General features: G+C 46.6%; 1 protein-coding gene and 1 pseudogene across 1 annotated transcript in view; one reads left to right on the top strand and one right to left on the bottom strand.

Annotated features, from left to right (window-relative positions):
* The window catches only part of RAD51AP1 (RAD51 associated protein 1), a 411208-nt gene that overhangs the window by 162961 nt on the left and 228252 nt on the right, over positions 1–19995 (bottom strand). The window lies entirely within an intron of this gene.
* LOC138512950 (elongation factor 1-delta-like) lies at positions 7591–8546 on the top strand (annotated as a pseudogene).

The raw sequence follows: 19995 nt of genomic DNA, 5'->3' as shown, positions 1-19995 counted from the left end.
CCTCCTTGGGTTTCAGTTTCCACACCCCTCTTGGGGTTGGACTGCTTTCAGCCCACAGTGAGCTCCTCGGTTTGTCATTCCACCATGTGGTCTTGGGTTGCACACCACTTCTTGACGTAGATTCTTGCTTGGCCCACTTTAGGCCCCCTTTGCCTCTCACCCTGCCCTGGAGTCTACGATTGCATATCCCTTCTTTGGGTTGATTCTCTCTTGGCCCACTCTGTGCCCTTTTGGCTCTCATCTTGCCATGGGGTTTCAAGTAACCTCCCCGCCTTCCTCCCGGCTCCGAGGAGCAACTACGTACCTCTTTCTCCCTGTGCAGTGCTCCCCTGGACAGGCTCTCTATTCGGCCGACGCAGCTTCCGCCCTCTGGCTCCTTCCAGTGGTTCCACATCTGTAGGAGCCCTGGCTCCTCTCCCACTGTGGTTGAGTGGGTTCTTGGTGTTGGAGTCTCTGGGTTTCGCTGAGTCACTGCTCAAGCGTTGTTTGCCTTTGGAGAGCCTCCAGGACGAGGCTTCTCTGGTCTGGCTCTCGGCAAGGGAGCTGGGCATTCCGCAGTCTCCTCCGCGCTTTGGCTTTCAACAACCGGTGTGTAGGGTTTGTCCCATGCTACAACTCCCCATAGGTCGTCTCTCTGTATGTCTTATCCCGAAAGCACTGTCGTGCTCTACAGCCCCGCTGGCTTCTCTCCCACCTTTCCGAGGCTTTTGGGTCACTTCTCTTCCTTGAAGTGGGGGGGGGGTGAATTTCTTCACATTCTCTGCCCTGCGTATACAATGGTGTCCAAAAGGGGTCAGAAACCATGCTAGCATTCAGTACAATAGTTAAGTCATTACACACACCAATTACCATGTAACACACATAACTATGGGAAACCTGGGATAAGGGAAGATGATTCTTATCCCTACTTAATGATGGCCTACCCTCAAAGGGGAGCGGCACACCTCAAGTGGGATACTGTTTGCCTGGTCCCCTAGGGTGCGTTAAACTCAGCAGGCCCACCTCCTTAGCCCCAAAGGGGGTTGTAGAGGAGGAGCCAAGTACCCCACTCCAACTACCCACCTACATTATGTGAAACGTATAAGCCAAAGTATGTGACATATACTGAACAGCTAAACCAGCAAAGAGAAGAGTGTGGACTCTGTGCAGTACCCATAAGAATACCTATTCCTAAGAGAATATGGGAGGTTAAGTACCCATTGAGCAAACCATACCTACATCCAAGACAGTATGATGGCCATTTGAACAAAATTCTTGAAGAAGCAGAGAAATTGAATGGCAAAGATGAATGGTGACGTCATACAAAGTTGAATTGACACCCATATAGAAGGATAACCGGACCAGAGAGGCAGACGATTCATAAAACACAAGAAGGTACCAAGAATGAGTGACATCTGGGATCAGGATGACAAGACTTATGCCACAGACCTGATGAAGATACTTAGTTTAAACGTGCACAGATGCAATGAAATGCAAGCAGCAAAGCAATCATGAAGCTAGCTGCATGATTTTAAATAGATTAGCGGAAGCGCCAATATATATATATATATATATATATATATATATATATATATATATATGCATACACCTCTATAGACATATGGACTAAGAAAGGATGATTGTTTCCGCTACGTATATAGGCAGTACTGAACAAAACAGAAGGCCTCATTTCAGTGTCGCAGTCAAGAAAAGCAATTGAATTAAACAGAATAAAAGTTTAACTAAGGGGTTCACTGAGCGAAGAAAGCCAAGGTCTTACCAAACTAGGAATTGGCTGACATTGGATACAATTAGCGTGAAAGAACAGAAACTCCTGTTCAGAGTGGTCATCCAAAAACAAAGACTTCAGCGAACTACTGAAAATACAATCAAATACACGAAAAGGCTCAATTTCATGGTGTCCAGTCATGTGATAGAAGGAAGTTGGACGAACGAGATGATCACACCTACGCACGGAAGCCGGCTAGTGCCCATACTCCTTAAAAATTCCCAGAAAACAGTACAAACGCAAGGCCAACTTCACAGCACTAATTGACACTGGACCATTGAGGTGATGATGGATGATATTGTAATTGGTTGGAAGCTGGTGCTAAAACGAGCTCACCCGCACCTGGTTGTTCAGTCTGTGTGCTGCACACGTAGGTGGAAAAGTACTGACGGAGGTTAGAAGCCAACCAATTTTAGGGGACCACGTAGTTGGGGGTCCTATAGTATGTGTAGCCAATGGGACAGCGTACATTTAGTGATGTTCATAGTGCCCATTTTTAGGGGAGGCTTAGTTGCCCCACCTGATGTTAACTATCCAATTACCTCTTTCTGTTACTCAATACAGATATGGAACCTATGCTTAGTTATTCCCTTAGAACCAATCCCACCTCCCAATAGGTTTTTGTAGTTTGCCACGTAGGATGGTGTTGGTAATGACGCAGGTCAAAACGTCGGTGATGACCAGTTAGGGGAATAAGAACCCAGCTTTTTTTATGAAGTCAGTAGAGTCAGAGTATCGAGCGATTGCTGATGTTCGTTGTACTCCGTTTTAGATACTTGACATTAAAACAGACAAACCTTTGCTAAACTATTTGTGTTGTCTTGATTATTGATGTATGAATAAAATATGTATTCCCATCTATCTCCAGGGTACTGATACTCATCTTAAAGGGTTGGACGAAGCCTCCAGTTCAGGGTGCCCCCCCCCCCCTTTGGAAGAGAAGACAAATTCCCTGGATTCATCACATCCTACTCAGCCTTTACCCCACTCACTCCAACCCCACCCCCTTGTTGCACTATAATACAGTTATCTGTGAGTAGGTGTGTTACAAAACAATATGAAATATAATTAAAGCACAACGAGAGAGTAACATGGAAGCACACCAAGATGTGGCAGGTTGGAAAAAGGAGTCACTTTAATGACATTTTAGTGGTTTTTAATGAAATGACATATATAAGGCACAGCTTCCCCTATTGCTAAAGGGTTCACACTACCTATCTAAAAGAACTAAGGGTGCTTGTCAGTAAGTCATGAAATAGAAATGTCCTCAGTCGAAACCTAACTCTACCTGGCCCAACCCCTAACAAACAGACTCATCCAAGAGACGATCCTTATTCTGCTGGGTTGGCGATTTCTTAAATATTCTCCTGATAAGATGTCTCTGTTTCACCAGTTTTTCTCTTTTTATAATTTTGTTCAATAAAGCCTGGATAGCTCTTCCATGAGCTTGTTTATTTCTTGGACAACACTCCTGGGTTGTGCGCTTTCTAATGAGTCTTTACATACTTTTGCACACTCTAGTTTTATAGTCTCTCAATTCACCCTTGATAAGATTACTTGGGACTTGATCCCCTTGTATAAAGTCTCTCTATAGTGCTTTCTCTTCAATTCTCGTATTCTCTTGGTACTAGGATACCATATTTCGTAAGACACAGTTTTGGGTTGTGTTTTCTACAGTCTTCCTCTCTTGGCTTAGGAGACCGTATCCCATCCTCCCAAGTATTTGTATCTCTTACCCTTTTGAGTTGATTTGTTATTTGCTCTACAAGCTCTTCACACTGCCAGTTAAACAACTTTAGTCCTCGTCTCTTCCTTGGGACTAGGACGAGTTCCACTTTTCATGCACGTTATTACCCCCTCGGGGTTGCTAGTTATTGGCTCTAGACACCTTTCGCATTGGTAATTCAACAATTACGCTTCTCTTGACTCGTCTTTATGATTTTGATCAACTATACTCTTCATGTGATCCTTCCCCGGCTGCCTCGCGCATTTACTGTGTTCCCGAATGTCTTCAGGTGAGCATGGGAACCTTGCAGGGCTTGGCATTTGCTCATGTATTCTTCTCGGTACTCTATTTCCTCCCGCTCGGCTTTCATCAGCGCCCAATCTCCATTTCCCCTCAGGCGGCTGCCTTCTTTGGATGCGGAAGACAGGGAGTTCCATTCGCTCCCAGCAGTGATGGTCTCAAAGTAGTTGTGCAGGCTTTTAGCCCACTAGAATTTCCTCGTGATCATGCCACCAGCAGGTCCTGGACACCTATTCTCTCTGGGGCAGTGGTTACCTCTGTGCCTTGCTCCCAGGGGTCTTCCTTTGGCAATCCTCACCAGTTTGAAAGTCGCAGGGTTTGCGACTAGTCTCGACTACACCCCTTCTTGGTGCGATCCAGTCAGGGGGGCTTCCCCTAAATCCAATACGCTCTCTCCTCCTCTCGTCGTCTCAGTTAAGTTCAAGACTCTTCAAGGGACATCTTATGTTACGTTCTCTGATGGTTTGGCTTCTGCATTGCCTACAGCCAATTAAAAGAATGTTGCATTCTTCATCCCAGTATTCAGTCTCATGTATGCCAACAGTGGGACTGATCCAGGGAGCTCCTCATAGGAACGGGAGTCTGTGTCCCCTGGAGGGAATCACTCCCAGTGAGGTCTGACCTGCCCAGACCCCTGACAAAGTTCTTGCGGAGCAGGCTCACCTCCCTAGCCTCAAAGAGGGTGGCTCCCCCTAGGGGAGAAAGGATGAATAATGTGAATTTGTCACACACCCTTTCCCTTATAGTGGTTGCTTCCCCAATCTCCGTTGAGAGGGCGTTCCATCATGAAACATATGGCTTGTAAGGGTTGTATGTCCAGGAACCATGTCATTGATCTGGGATTGGTGTCTTTTCTTAGGCTCATCCAGGTCAATGGTGAGTGGTTGGTAACCAACTTAAATTTTCTTCCTGTTAAATTATAAATCAGATGTGATATGGCCCACTTGATGACTAATGCTTCAAGCTCTACCATAGCATATGACTGCTCTCGGGAAAATAGTTTCCGGCTAGTGTTACACTGGATTCTCAATCCCATTGTATTCCTGAGAGAGTAAATGAACACAGACAGTTCTCAGTCTCACTGCGCTGAACAATGCAATAGTGACAGGTGTTCCAAGTATTTCAAAGAAGGAGGGATTTCTCATGTGTCCAATGAGTTTAATAATGAAGTAGCCCGACACGTGTTTCGAGTCATCACCGACTCTTCATTTGAGGCTGAAAGTTTCAAGAGCTAGCCTAACCAATTAAGTTCCATTGTGTGATTTTTATCTTCGGGGTGAGTCCCATGGACTCCCTGCCCAGACTCTTGTCTGTCTGTGTAGGCAGGAAGCGAGGGAGGTGTCCAAAACTCCACAGCCCTTTGTATTCCTCTTTGCCTGAATGGGGACAAATCCCAGTGGGGGCCAGGCTGTCCTGATTGGACAACCAGACCGCCCCCTTGTTGTAAAATGCAGGGAGAGAATGCAGAAGTTGTGATGTAGTTCCTGTTAAATACTCCGAACCTGGAAGCTGGAAAACAAGTCGACAACTGGAACCAAAACCTAAGAGGATGATGAAGGAAAAGCGGCTGAGATGATTTCTAGCAACCGTAGAGCCTGCTGTGTAACCTGAGCCTGCTGTAGCTCTTACTTTCAATCGACCTGAGGACTCCGAAAACGACAACCCCAACCCCGAGCCTGGTGGGATGCACTGGACTCAAGACCTGAATTTTAAGCCATCCCACGCCGTGCTGCGGCCTTGCAGGACTGCAATACCCCAATACCCATGGACCATCGAGCCATTGTGCGGTGCACGGTCTTCCGAATTCCGAATCTCGCTGAAGTCTAAAAAGTCCCCTCATCAGAGTGCTGGAACCTTTGTAACGACGAGAATCCAGCCGACTATATTCTGTCTTCTTGTGTGCACCTGAAAAAGGCACCAAATCCACACAGCCGCATCCAGCCGCAAGGAAAATCTTGCCTAGAGCCTTCCCCGTTGATCCTTGCTGCAAAGTCCCTTACAAGGTCCTGTTTTCAGTCCCCACATCAAGGAATCCACCGACTGGGTTTTTGGCTGCAGATCCTGAAATCATCCTGCTGCAAAATCTTCTTCTGTGCTGAGCTACTGTGCTGGCTTCGGTATTTACTTACCTTAAGTCTCTTGTGATTCATGTGTCGTTTTGGGGTGTTTTCTGAGATTGGGAGGCCTCTCGTCCAGTTCACCCAGGCCCACTGCTGGAATCCTCCTAGGGTGTCTTCTGTGAAGCCCCTGGACCCCAAACTAACTCTAAAAGTAAAATACTCACCTGTGTGAACAGTCTTCCTTATGACTTTTGCTACTTAAGAACCTATCCTGACACTGCCTGTTGGACACTAGACCCTAGTGATCCCCCCGCCCCACTTGTGCCACTGAGAACACTCATGATCCAAGAATAAGGGAAAGACTTTTAAAGGATTTGGCCTTGTGCCTAGAAAAGAGAATACTTGTTTAAAAGTTACTTACTTGCAAATGAAGTTGTAACTCAGAATGAACAGTTACACAAGTTCCTACTTACCTTGAATGTGTGTTGCACTATTCTGAAAAGAATATGTAACATCTTTCTTCCCTTAGAAACTGTTTCACCATTCTAACAAAAAGTAGATGTAAGGGTATATTACTCACCCGTGATTTGGTTGTGCCTCTTCTCAAAAGTAATGTTGTTGGTTTCACTTTATTATTCCTGTTAGGATAATTTTATGAGTGTTCCCCAACTGGGTCTTCCTTCCCCAGAATTGCTGTTAGCCTTTCTAGAATACGACTGCATTAGGTTTTACCTACCTGTAATAACTTTGAGTCATTCATAACGTGTAACATTGGGTTTTGCTTTCCCTGGTCTGTTTTAGACAGACACAAAAAGAGTCTTAGGTTTATAGCTGCCCCAAGTTGCTGACAGCTCCTTGAAAAATATATGGTTTTTACTTAACTTGAGTTTGCTGTGTGCCATCCAAAAATAAGTTACAAGAGTTACTGCTCATCTCCAAACTGTGTTTCAATGATCAAAAGCAGCTGTAATTGAATATTACATTCTTAGGTTTTACTCACCTAGTATAACTGTGTGTTATCACAAAAGGAGTTATACTTTTTTGTACTGTACCTAGAATAAGTGTGCTACTATTCACAAAACGTATGTTGTCCAGTTGACTGATCGTCACAGTACAACTGGTAGGGTCTACTACTCTGGAATTACTGAATGTAATACTCCCCAAGAATAGGTGTCTGCTATACTGAATGTGTATGAAAACGATTGACTTCCCTAGAACTACTGTTAGGTGTTCCAAATAAGGTTATATGCTTTGGTCCGTGTACCTTCAAGAATAGTGTTGTGATTTTATAATTCTGGTTATATATAATGTGATAGTACTTATCTCCCCCAAGATTTATCTGGGCCTACGTGCATTTAAATAAACCATTTATTTTTACAATACATAGCGTTTCAGTGTTTCTTTGGACCATATGTATTACAATTTCATTTGTACTGATTCTACAGCCCTCGCTCACTTCTAAGATAAGCCTGGCTGCTCAGTCTACGCTATCCATGAACTCAGGTGGTACAACCTTATATTATACTAAGAGTGGAGTCTTGTACGGTCTCAGTTGAATGGTTTTGTTGAAGTTGGGTACAACTTCAGAAAAACTGTCCTAACAGATACCTCTCCCTTTACTCATCGACATGTGATCCTTCAAAAAAGCATTCTAGTATCTACCCTTTACTTACATGCAGACCCAATTCGACAAACCTCCTCTGCGAAGCTGTGCTCCTCCTGCACCGCTGACAAAAATGGCTGCTGAATTCTTACTTTACAACAAGATTTGGTTTGATAAACCAACGTAGCATGATGCAGAGAAGCAGTACTACAAACAGGTAAATAACATGGTTCCTGTGTCCCCGTTCAAAAAGGCTAAGTGTCTCTGTGCAAGAAGGCTCCTGAATCCCTGTGCAAGGAGTTGGACGGAGCAAGTACAATCCTCCAAGACATTTCCAGAGCCAGGGAGAATATCCAGAAATCGCTGCCCGGATTCAAGACAGTCCTCCATGACACCCCAGAAGTCCAGCCTGTCCACCCTCCGAGCCAGTCGCTACCCCGTACTAACGCAGCTGCTCCTGTTGGGCCAGGAGGAGAGCACAGTGAACTGGTCATCAGAGTTGCCAATTTAGAGCTGGAGAACCAGTCACTATGCAAAGTTATTGGAGATCTTCAGTTGGCATTCTCTAAGATGGAGGTTAGGCTAACCATGCTTGAGTAGTCCCCCACCTCGTATCCATCCCCTGCAGCATCACCGGCTGTTGCACATGTTAGCAATGGCCAGCCTATTGCCACAGCAAAAAAGAATGAGGTCACTGCTGCTCGTGAAAAAGACGATGATGACATTGACCTTTTTGGCAGTGATGATGAAGACGAAGAGGCCGAGCGGATACAAGAGGAGCCACCGAAGCAGTACGCCGAAAAGAGGTCCAAGAAATCAGGAATTATTGCAAAGTCCTCCATCCTGCACAATGTAAAACCATGGGATAATGAGACCAACATAGCAAAGTTGGAAGAGTTTGTGAGGACGGTTCAGATGGATGGCCTGTTCTGGGGCTCCTCTAAAATGGTTCCAGTGGGATATGGCATTAAAAAGCTCCAGATCCAGGGCATGGTAGAGGACAAGGGTTAGGACATTCTTGAGGAGGAGATCACCAAGTTCGAAGATTATGTGCAGAGTGTGGGCATTGCTGCTTTCAATAAGATCTAAGAATAAATACAGACTTTGCAAGTGTAATAAGGTCACCCATGCAGGATAGAAAAAAAAGAAAAATAAATTTTAAAAAAGAAGAGCGTTGTAGTAAACTCAATTAAAATAACAAGCCACTTTGTTTGGTACTTTGCATTTTCCTTCCCAGGGCTAGCTATAGTAACAAGTATTTTGGTTTTACTACGTACTGGCTCCCTATTTTCTCATAAATGGATCACAATCTCTCTTGCTTCGAACAATGGGACTCCTTCCGGAGCTCTCCCTGCTTCTTGCATCCCATAAATTACACTGAGAGAAGATTGTCCAAAAATACATCTCCAACAGACACGATTCTATGATTAATAACAAACTTACTACAGTTGGAAAAATAGTGCACATAATATTGCCGTTCCCATCGAGCGAGCTGCAATCAGCCCTCCTGAGACATCTCTCCCCGAACATGTAGCTAATTTTAATTGTTTATTTGTAAAGCACTTATACACAAGTGAAGTGCTTCAAAGCGGGAAGGGAACACAGTCGGCATTCTTAGGTCTTAGGACATATCTACTAGTGTAAATGTGTGACAAAGTGGGGGAGGAGGATGGCGGAGGGCAAAGGACAAGCAGAACAATAAAATACCATACTAGGACGTGCAAGTGCACAGACAGGAAGTGCGAGGGAGGGGGAACAAGTGCACCCAGTCCAGCAGGGGCCTGGGTTAAGTGCACAGTGGTTGCCCCTCTCATGGGACATATTCCAAGTGCAGTAGTGCCAAGTAGAGGCCAGGAGGCAAGTGCAGGGCTGGCGGGGAGCCTGGGATCTGTGAGGCTCTGGAGGTGCACCAGGTGACCAGTCAGCAATCTGAGCTGGTTGGGGGAAGAGAAAGAAGGAGGGAAGCAGTTCAGAAAGAGAAGGAGGTTATCAGGGGAAGAAGGAGAGAGAAAGAGGAAGAGAAGAGGAAGGTCTTGAGGAGGAGTCTCCCGAACTTAAGGAGGTCCGGCTCAAGACAGAGAGAGACAGGGAGGCGGTTACAGAGGAATGCACCTGCAGAGGATAAGGATCTACCCCCAAATCTCTGTTTGGAAAACCGGCTCACTTGCAGAGAGCTGGAGGAGGCCGAACAGAGGGTTCTAGAAGGAGAGTATTTAGGAAGAGAGCGTTGTAGATAGTGATGTAATGTAATGTAACTGATATTTATAAAGCGCAAGGGTAAGGGCATCTTGGCGTTCCTGCAGGATAGGCAAGAACTCATTTTGAACAGATAAATCTTCAGAAGTCTACGGAAAGCAGAGTGTCACACTGTGGCTGTAAGTGGCAGCGGGAGAGTGTTCCAGAGAATGGCAGCCACCACCGAGAATGAAGTCCCCCAATGCGGCAGTATTTCACTGCAGGGACCGAGATAAGGTAGGCATTAGCCGAGCGCAACGCCCAAGTGGGAATATACAGCCAGAATTTAGCCTGGAGATATTCTGCACCCTGGTTGTAAAAGGCACGATGAACTTAACAAAGGACCTTGAACTGAATCCGCTTGGCAACAGGGAGCCAATGGAGATCCCTAAGAATGCGAGAGATGTGAGCATGACGGGGAGTGGACATAGCCAGGCGTACTGTCTAGTTCTGGAGGACCTAGAGACACTCGATAATTAAGCAGGCTGAGCCAGAAACATTGAGTTACAATAGTCGATCGCCGAATTCACCAAGGCGGAAACCACATGCGCTCGGTGATGAATGGGTATCAAAGGTAACACCTGACGAAGAAGTTTGAGGTGTAAGCAGCCCTCCAGATAAGGCGCATACAAGGCCTTTTTACGCATGAATATCTTGTAGATACGACAGCATTATTATTTTCCTGTGTACCTTTACAAACAAGTTTAGAGCAGAGGGCAGTGCAAAGGTCAGGTTACTTGAAAGAAACCAGAAGGCTACTTTGATTTTTATCTGCATAGATGTAATTACAAGCCAGGGATAAAGGCCTCTGAAACAGTATGTGTTTCTCTGAAGCTAGAGAAATAATGAAAGGTGTATTCTGCCACAATGCAGAAAGCTGCCGCATCGTAATGATTTCCATACAGCGTTTGCACACGTTGTCTGGATGTCACTTTATTTTACTCTCTTGCAAAGGAGAAATGTCATATTTACTCTCTTAAAATCCCATTTACTCTCAAAATTTAAGAATAGGGAGTAAAATACTCCCACCTCAAAATCTTGTCTGGGGCACTGGGTGTAAGTAGCACCATTGACAAATGTAGCCCACCTGAGATTCCATGGAGAGAGGGGAGGTAAGCTTGACCCCCAGGTCCTTAAACTGAGACAGGAGACAGACAAGGGCCAAGAGAAGGAGGCCAGAAGTCAGAAGTCCAAAGGGCCAAAGCAGAAGAAGGGCCCACCACCAGCACCTCTGTCTTGTCCCCATTCAACTTGAGCCAGTTGTCACACATCCAGTCTCCGACGGCTTCCAAACAGGCCCGAAGACTAGCTGCTGTTGCTGGGATGGACAAGTCAAGTCAGACCAGAAGCTGAGTATCATCGGCATAGGCGTAGCAGCGGAAGCTGAGTGAGAAGATGATCTTGGTCAGAGGTTGAATGTATACGTTGAACACGTTGGAAATAGAGGACCCTTGAAGAACACCACATGTGATAACTGTTGCCGAGGACAGAAAAGGTGGAAGAGAAAGAGTTTGGCAGCAGTCAGTGAGAAAAGACGAAAACCAAGCCAGGACGGTGCTAGAGAGGCCGCCCCTGCCAGACAACCCAGCATGACCCCCATGGTCGATGGTGTCAAACGCAGCCAACAGATCGATTAACAGCAATGCGCTGACACCACCTCCATCCAAGTACCGAGCCAGATCGTCCACGACAGAGACCAAGACACTCTAGATCCCACGGCCTGGCCGGAACCCTGATTGTGAGGAGTGAAAGAAAAAGAGGATTGTTCCAAAAAAGAGGTAAGTAAAGGACAGAAACGCTCCATAACCTTCATAGGAAAAGGTAACAAAGAAATAGGCTGGAAATTAGAAAGAACAGAAGAATCAAGGGAAGCGGGATCACTGTTGCGTGTTTCAAAGAGGAGGGAATAACTCCAGTGTGAAATGACAGATTAACAGCATCAGTGAACAGATGGACCAGCTGGGGCAGAATGTCTTTAATCCGCATCAGCCGGATAGGATCCTGCGGAGATGATTTTAAATTAGAAATCGTCATGGATACTTCACTGGATGAGAAAATGGGAAAGGTGGACCAAGAGCTGACCGGCTGAGAAGCCAGAGAGGACAAACCTGATTGAAGAGGCAGGCCCGAGGAAGAAGGTGGGGAGAGCAAAGGGAAAATATTAGCCTGAATTGTGCTGATTTTCTCGACAAAGAAAGTAGATAAAGAGTCACAGAGGTGGAATAGATCCTTTGAACAATTGATAGAAGCACCAATGATAGTGGCATAGTGGGTGTGCTTGTCATTGCGGCTTGTTTAGCAGCAGTGACAGCCCTATGATACTGAGTGTAGTAGGGGAGGATTGGTCCAAAGGATCCCCCTTGCCTACATCCCCTCCCCCGTGAGGGCCATGGCTCATCAGGCGTCCCCTCCTTACCACCAGGGCCAAGGTGGTGAATGGCTCACCTGCTGAAGACATTGCCCAAACATATTGAATTTAGCTAGGCCTCAGGAACCATTTTGTCTAATAAAGATGGTGTGAGCTCGGCGCACTGCAGCGCGGCCCCCACCTTTGGAGAGTTTCGATTATCCCTGTGGCCACAGCTGCCTGGCAGATCCGCTGTGAGCCCGTTCCCACGAACAGGACGGACATGAGCTAGCGTAAGATACCAACACTGTAACATTTCACCTTCCGCAGTGTATCACTGCTCCCAACATGACCCGGCCAGCAGAGCCTGGGTGGAAAAAGAACTGTAAAATGGCCCTCGGATAAAAGCAAAAGTTCCCAAATACTAATGCCAAAACTACCTGCGATGGGCGCATTTTCTCCACAAACCTCTTTGATTAGAAAACCTGTAAAATGTATAGATATGGCAGAATGCATGTTCACATGGCATTAGCAATGAAGCACCCACACCACTGCAGTTATGTACAAATAGTAGAAGCGTCCCGGGGGGTTATTTGTTATGCGTATCATTGAAAAGTTTACACCCCACGGTCCCGCGCCATAACCGAACTAATGCTGCTAGAGTGCAAAGGAAGACAAATGCAACCATACTGAGGGCTCATGTGAAGGACGCGCGAGAATGCACCCTTCACGTGTGTATGTCCAAGCCCTTTATGTGCCACTACCGTCACGTACGGTGGCGAGTCGCTTTCTATGTGCTCCACCAACCTCACTACTACCTCACTTACTGCAAATGTATATGCATATAACAAAATGTTGTAGTTGTTAAAACATAGTGTACAAATAATGTGCTCAGACTGGCTATATTTGAGAGGCATTTAGCAAAGTTAAAATGTAAGCTTTGGAATGATTCAATGTGTATTGTATAGTATTCGAATGTTTATGATGCTTTCACCTAAAATCGGCAACACACGAGGAAGATACCTTTGTGAATATGTGCAAGGCCATTCCCCCTCCCTCCCTGCGAAGCCTGCCAGACGAGAGAGCAGAGGCCCGCGCCGCGCTGCTCCACCTCCCCCAACTAGGCTGGAGCCGCTTCAAAGATTTGTAGTTCCCTCTGCAGCACCCAAGGCCACGGCCCGCCACCTGCATTATTTACAGCCCAGCAGTAAACCTCCGCCTGAATACACAAATCCAGAGGCGCCCTCTCTTAAACCCCACAACCCACCGGATCACCTTAGGTTAATGGCCCCTGTAAAATTAGGACACCCAATATTATGGCAACATTACAGCAACACATTCATAACGACTTCTAACAAGACAGGAGGACATGTACCGTCTGTCCCATGCCCGGAGACCCAGCCCCACGACCTATGGTACCCGGTCAACAGGACACTGGTAACCATGTACTGATGAATCGCCATCAAACCCCTCTCAAGGTGCATTCCTCCTGTGTTGCATTAACCTGTAGCATAACCTATTGGGAGATTTACTAATGAGGATAATATTGCAAATGACTGAATGACTGCGGTGTGCATGGCCTAGGGCAAAGAAGTCAGGAAAAGACAGTCATCTCTGACACTGGCCACAATGGCACAACAACACCGCCCAGATGGACCCAGCTGAACCGCCAGGCCCAGCCCAACACACGAGGCTGACCAGTGACGTCCTTCAGCCAAGACCAACCACATCACAGCAGCACCTATTGCTAGTCGTCGCCACCCAATCCCATTGAACTTGTGCCCCCTATAGTGTGTAGGTTTTTGATGACGTTTTTTTGTAAATATATACGCCTGTCTTTGCTATTGTCAGACAGAGCGCTCTCGGAGTTTGCAGAGTTCTTTGCATGCCCTATTCTCATTGATAAACTCCCATTTAAGCTCACCCGCACTTTGTCTTGGCCTCATTCCCATTCTGGGAGAGTCCATCATTGTCTCTCATTGCAGGGAGGATCGTGCTGGTTGGGGACGCTTGCGTTCAGTGGTGACCCCGACGTGATTATTTTCTCCCAACATATCCCTACCGTCCCCTTTGGCACGAAAATCTCTGGTCGAAAAGGGATACGCACGGTGCGCCGGCTCCGGGAGGCTGCCCGCAACGGCGACTGGTACGCTCAGAAGTGCGCACTCAACAGAGAGGGTACGGGATCCCGGTTGAAAAATCCCCTTTGAGTACCGCTCGCCGGAGCCGGGGCTGGCTGTTGAGCGTACGGCTGCACTGCCTGGACGGACCCAGTTTCGGAGACTCTCGGTTCAAGACGGGCACGTGAGTATTGAGTGCGAGCGATCATAAAGGGAGTAGAGGAGGAAATTTAGGACAGGGAACGAGGCGGGGTAAAAAGGGGAACGTTGGGTCTACTAAAGACCATCTTAAACTTTCTTTGCTTTTTCTTTGCATATGGCCATTAGGATTAAGAGGTGATAAAGAGATAAAAGTGACGGGAACCTAGCTCCGAGAGGGGGTGGAAGGCGGCGCCGCATAGTGCTATCTTGACTAGTACTAGGAATATATGAAGAAGTGGAAAATAAGATAAAGGTGTCTGGCAAAGGGAGACACGGAGAATATATTAGTGACTGCTTTTCTTTCTATTCTTTAGGGTTACGGGAAAAATAAAAGTGGGGTAGTACAAAACCAAAGAGATAAAGTAAAGAGACAGAGAGTTTTACTCTAAAATTGAAGATCAAACCTATATATATATATATATATATATATATATATATATACACATATATATATACACATATATCTGAATAAGACGGACAGGGACAGCCGGCCAGGGAGGAAAGGGAGGACAAATTGAACTGTGAATAGAGTGTTACAGAGGGGTGTGTGAACATCGTATGTGTCAGGAGATAATTTGGTATAGTGATTGTGTAAAAATGGTCAGAAATGTATAGCCATTGAGTGGTCATGGTAAGTGTGACCAGACAAAATATCATAAAGACAAGAGTAGTGGTGAAGTGAGTGTGTACCTTTCCGGTTTTTGGGTTAACATTGTTGAGATTACTGACGGTTTGCTCTTGTACGTAGCCCCCAAAGAGAACAGAATAGAGACTGTGCGCAGCCAATCTTATGGTGTGCAGGCGGAGGGAGGAACACGAAGGTCCCCATGATTCAGTAAGACATAAAATACGCGAACTCACATGGTGATACGTTTGTATTGAGATATCGAGATACATAGAGATACACAAGTACCAGGTGGGCACAAGGTATGGGGGCAGAAACACCCTTATCACACATTTGCAAGAACCTACCTGGGTACGCGGAACGGATTAAGAAATATCATGACCAATGGATCACAGTGTTGAAGGGGGAGGGGTTGCCTCAGATATGGCCCGAACGGGGTTCATTTGACAAGAGTGTCCTAGATATGGTAGCCACATGCATTTGTTTGAAATACAAGGGGAAGCAGTTGCATAATAGGAGAGAAATATTAGATCTCTGGAGGCTGTTTGAAGAGATACCGCCGCCTAAGGCAAGGGAATTAGATCCTGATCTACCATCTACCACTGATAATCCACTAATGATACAAAAAGATAAGGTATTGCCAGAAGAAGAGCCACCGATAGAGGTAACAAGGTTGTACCCAATACTAAACAAGCCAGTGCCCGCAGAGGGATACAGTGACCCTACTTATGTGCCCCCACCGACAACTATCACAACCCAAGGGCCAACAGCACCCCCTCCATACGAGAGTCATAGGGAGCGAGCTCAGGTGAGCACACCAAGGGTGGACATAGAAAAACTAACAGGCGATCTAGAATCAAGGCTCTCAAATAGCGAGAGACGAGCTCTCGAGGATAAAAAGCATATGTGAGCGGACCGCACTTAATGCAGCCAGATCAGAGCATGCGTCTAGAGCGCAGAGCGAGGGTAGAACATTTGAAGAAGGGTGGAAAAAAGGCGAGATACTGTTCAGAATCCAGGAAGAACCAACCCGAATAATTGAACTAGAGACAAGAGAGGGATGTACTGACAATGAAGCGAGGCCTATAGGAGACAGGGAGGAGCTACTATGTGATATAAGGGATGATTTGGAAGAAAGCGACAGGTTGAGTATGGCAATGGGAGGGGGAAGCAAAGGGTTGGATGGTGCATGTTCAATGAGGACACTGGATGAGTGGACGGGGCGATTAAGGAACCGGGTGGGGAAAATGGCATCATTAGGAAAATCAGGAGTGAAGGCGGGTACAGGTACGACAACGAAGGGAAAGTTGCAGCTCCCGCTAATACATAGGGGAGGAGGGAAGCCGAATTACATACCCTGGGCTCAGATGGATAAGGCCAACTTACTAAAGTTATTGCCCCCGTTATCCGGAGGGGCGAGCAAGTGGATATACGCCTTTGAGAAACACACTGCCGGGGTACCCCTAGCAATAGGGGATGTGAAGAGCTTGCTTGTAACAGCAGTGGGGGATCAGGCCGACAGAGTATGGGTCAAGGCTGGTTTCCGAGGAGTAACATTAGACTGCGATCGCCATGATGGGGCCTCCTTTAACACGGTGCGTGCAAGGGTGTGGGATGCTTTGCGGAAAACGTTTCCAGATACCCCAAACTTGCAGTCAGTAATGCAGTGTACAATGAATGACGGGGAAGATGCTATGGATTACATTTTTCGGGTCCAAGAGATGTGGAGAGCAGAAACGGGCACGCCCTGGAATCAATCGACATCGTTATTTTACTTCATTATAAAGAGGGGACTCCCAAAAGAGGTGCAAAAGGCGCTCGACAAGATAGCAGGTATTGAAGCGAAAGGATGGACTCAGATTCAGAGCATAATAGTGCACCACTGTAAGCAAATAAAAGAAAGGGAGAAGGAGGTGGCGCAGAAAAGATTGGCAGACGAAGCGAAACTAGTGCAAACAAAGTTGGTGAAGGTCGCAGCAGCAGTGGCCGCGCTCCTACACAGCAGGGAGGGAGATGAGGAAGAGGAGGGGCTGGTAGCAATACAAGGAAGGATGGCAACTAATTGGGCAGGAGCAGGACAGCGGCAGTGGAACGAGCAGGAACAGGGCGGAGGTCCGCAGTGGCAAGAGTGGGCCCCTCGAGGGGGACGAGGTGGGTACAGGGGCCGAAGAGGAGGTGGACCGGGGTACGGGGGAATGGGAGGAAATGGATGGCATGGGCCCAGATGTGCTCAAGGGAGTTGTTGGAACTGCAGGAGGTGGGGACATTACTCTAGGGAGTGCAGAAGCAGACAAAACAACAGATTTCCAGAGGCAGAACATTATGGCCATCCCCATCCGGGGAGCCCATATGGTCTCCCAATGAGACAACAACAAAGAAACCCAGGCCAGGGGTACAATGAGCAACAACAGGGACACCAATACAGAACACAGAATCACCCACAAAACAATGACACTATGCACTACACGCCAGGCAACCCTTTCGCGACAACAGCAAACGGAGCCCCAGCACCAGCCCCCTATAGTGGCGTGTCAGTGGTTTCCGGGAGCGTGTTCAACCAAGGGGGGCAATGAGACACCCCGCATAGGACAGCCCACAGAGAACACTTGCGTGTCCAGTTCTATCTACCACCTACGATGCAGCAGAGGAACCATTGGTAGGGGCGCAGATAGGAGACGAGCAGTTCATATTCATGGTGGATTCGGGAGCGGAGAAATCATGTATTAGGGAGGGCCGGTTCCCGTTATCTAACCGGAAGTTAGAGACACAGGGGTTCTCTGGGGCTGTAATTGAAGTTCCTTACACAGAAGCATTGGATGTGGCGGTAGGGGGTAAAACTGTAAAAACACCCTTACTGTATTGTGAACATTCACCAATAAATTTACTAGGGAGGGATCTTCTTAGCAAACTCAATATGACGATATCATTCACAGAGAGGTATAGTGTGTTCAACACCAGGAATATGCCCATTACGTGTAATGCTGGTAGTACAGGCTCACACAACCACACCAGAAATACGTGGTTTGCCAGTTGACGAGAGAATGTTTATTGAAGGACTAAAGACACTGGCCCTCATAGTTCCTGAGTTAAAAAGAATGGATTGGAGAATTCCGGCGGAGTTCCTCTTCCGCCCGATAGTGTACCCTGACACAGCACCAGGATCAGTGGTATCATTAGATTTGCACGCTGTACAGGTATCAGCGAAAAGGATCTCTGTGATTGGAATGGATATAGAAGGATGTGAGTGGCGTACAGTACTGTGTACCAATGCCAATATTGCCCTGAGAGACTCAACTGATGAGGATCTCTTTTCAGATTCGGAAGGGGATGGTGAAATAGTAATGGAAATAGCGATGCCCTGTGACATTCTGATTCAGGCTAGAGAAATTCCTGTCCAGCTGATGGCAGTGGTGGGAGCACCACCGGCATTCTTCGATGATGACATGAGGCTAGTACCAAATAATTTGTGGACAACGGGCCCCCATGACGTAGGGTTGTTGCATGGAGTACAACCAGTGATAATAAAGCTCAAACAAGGAGCGATTCTACCCCGAGTGAAACAATATCCATTGTCCCGTGAAGCTGAAGAAGGGATAAAAGAGTCAGTAAATGCACTACTAGCACAAGGGATAATAGTGCCTTCAGATTCCCCATGTAACACATGCATTTACCCAATTAAAAAAGCAAAGGCAGGGTCTTGGAGGATGATCCAGGATTTACGCCCCCTAAATGATGTAATACAGAAAGAGTTCCCTTTGGTCCCGAACCCTGCATCAATATTATGCAACATCCCAAAAACGGCATCACATTTCACGGTGGTCGATTTGAAAAACGCATTTTTCTCCATCCCCTTGGCTGAAGAGAGCAGATACCTGACAGCATTTACACTAGGGGGGAAGAGATATGAACATTGTAGATTACCACAGGGATACTGTGACAGCCCGAGCATATTCAACCGCATACTACATGAAGACTTAGGAAACTTATCAGTTGAGAGCCCAATTATTCAGTACGTAGACGATTTACTCGTCTGTGCACAGGATGAAGAAACATGCCGAAAAGATTCAATAACACTCCTGACCATGTTGGCCAATAAGGGGTACAAAGTAGACAAGGAAAAGCTACAATATTGTCTGACAGAAGTTCTATATTTGGGACAGCTAACATCAAAAGATGGAAAAAGAATAATCCCCGACAGGGTAGAAGCAATAAGATCAGTAAGAGAACCCACAACAGTGAAGGAGATGCAGAAATTCTTGGAAATGTGCAACTATTGCCGAGCATGGATATTAGATTATGCAGCATACACCAGACCCTTGCTGCAAGCGCTCAAGGAGGCCCAACAGGAGAACAAGAAAATAGAATGGTCAGAAGAAATGAGCGCCTCCTTCAAATCATTAAAAGAGTTGATTTCCAGCGCTCGCAAATCCTGATTATGGGCGCGAATTTCACCTGTTCTCACACTGCAAGGGGACACTCATGACAGCTGTACTGAAACAAAAGACGTCCCTAGGACACAAACCATTGGCTTACTATAGTGGCACTTTGGATGCTGTGATGCAAGGACATTTCGCATGCGAGCAATCGCTCGCTGCAGCCGCGTTCGCAATTGAGAAAAGTGCCACAATAGTAATGGGATGCCCTGTGACATTGTTTGTGGAGCATTCATTATTTGCAATACTGGAAAGGTCAAAGAGCACACTGACCACACAGCTGGCAACCGCCTATGAAATAATATTGTCCAGCGCCAATATCCATGTGGTGCGATGCAGGACAGTGAATCCAGCAACATTCATTACAGAAGCATGCACACTAGAGGACATGCAGGAACACGATTGTGCAACTTACACAGGAGAAAGAGGGGAGGACACAGTGGTGTGCGAGAATGCCCTGACCGAGGGGGAAGTGTAGTTTGTAGACGGATCAGCATCAATTGACGTGGACACAGGAGAAAAACATGTGGGTATGGCAGTGGTGAGATTAGAAGACGGTGAGTATGAGACACTAGTG

This window comes from Ambystoma mexicanum, chromosome 12 (assembly GCF_040938575.1).
Source record: "Ambystoma mexicanum isolate Mex_15411 chromosome 12, UKY_AmexF1_1, whole genome shotgun sequence".
NCBI classification, from domain to species: Eukaryota; Metazoa; Chordata; class Amphibia; order Caudata; family Ambystomatidae; genus Ambystoma; species Ambystoma mexicanum.
Note: the sequence above shows the minus strand (reverse complement) of the source record. Positions and strands in the feature narration are given on the sequence as shown.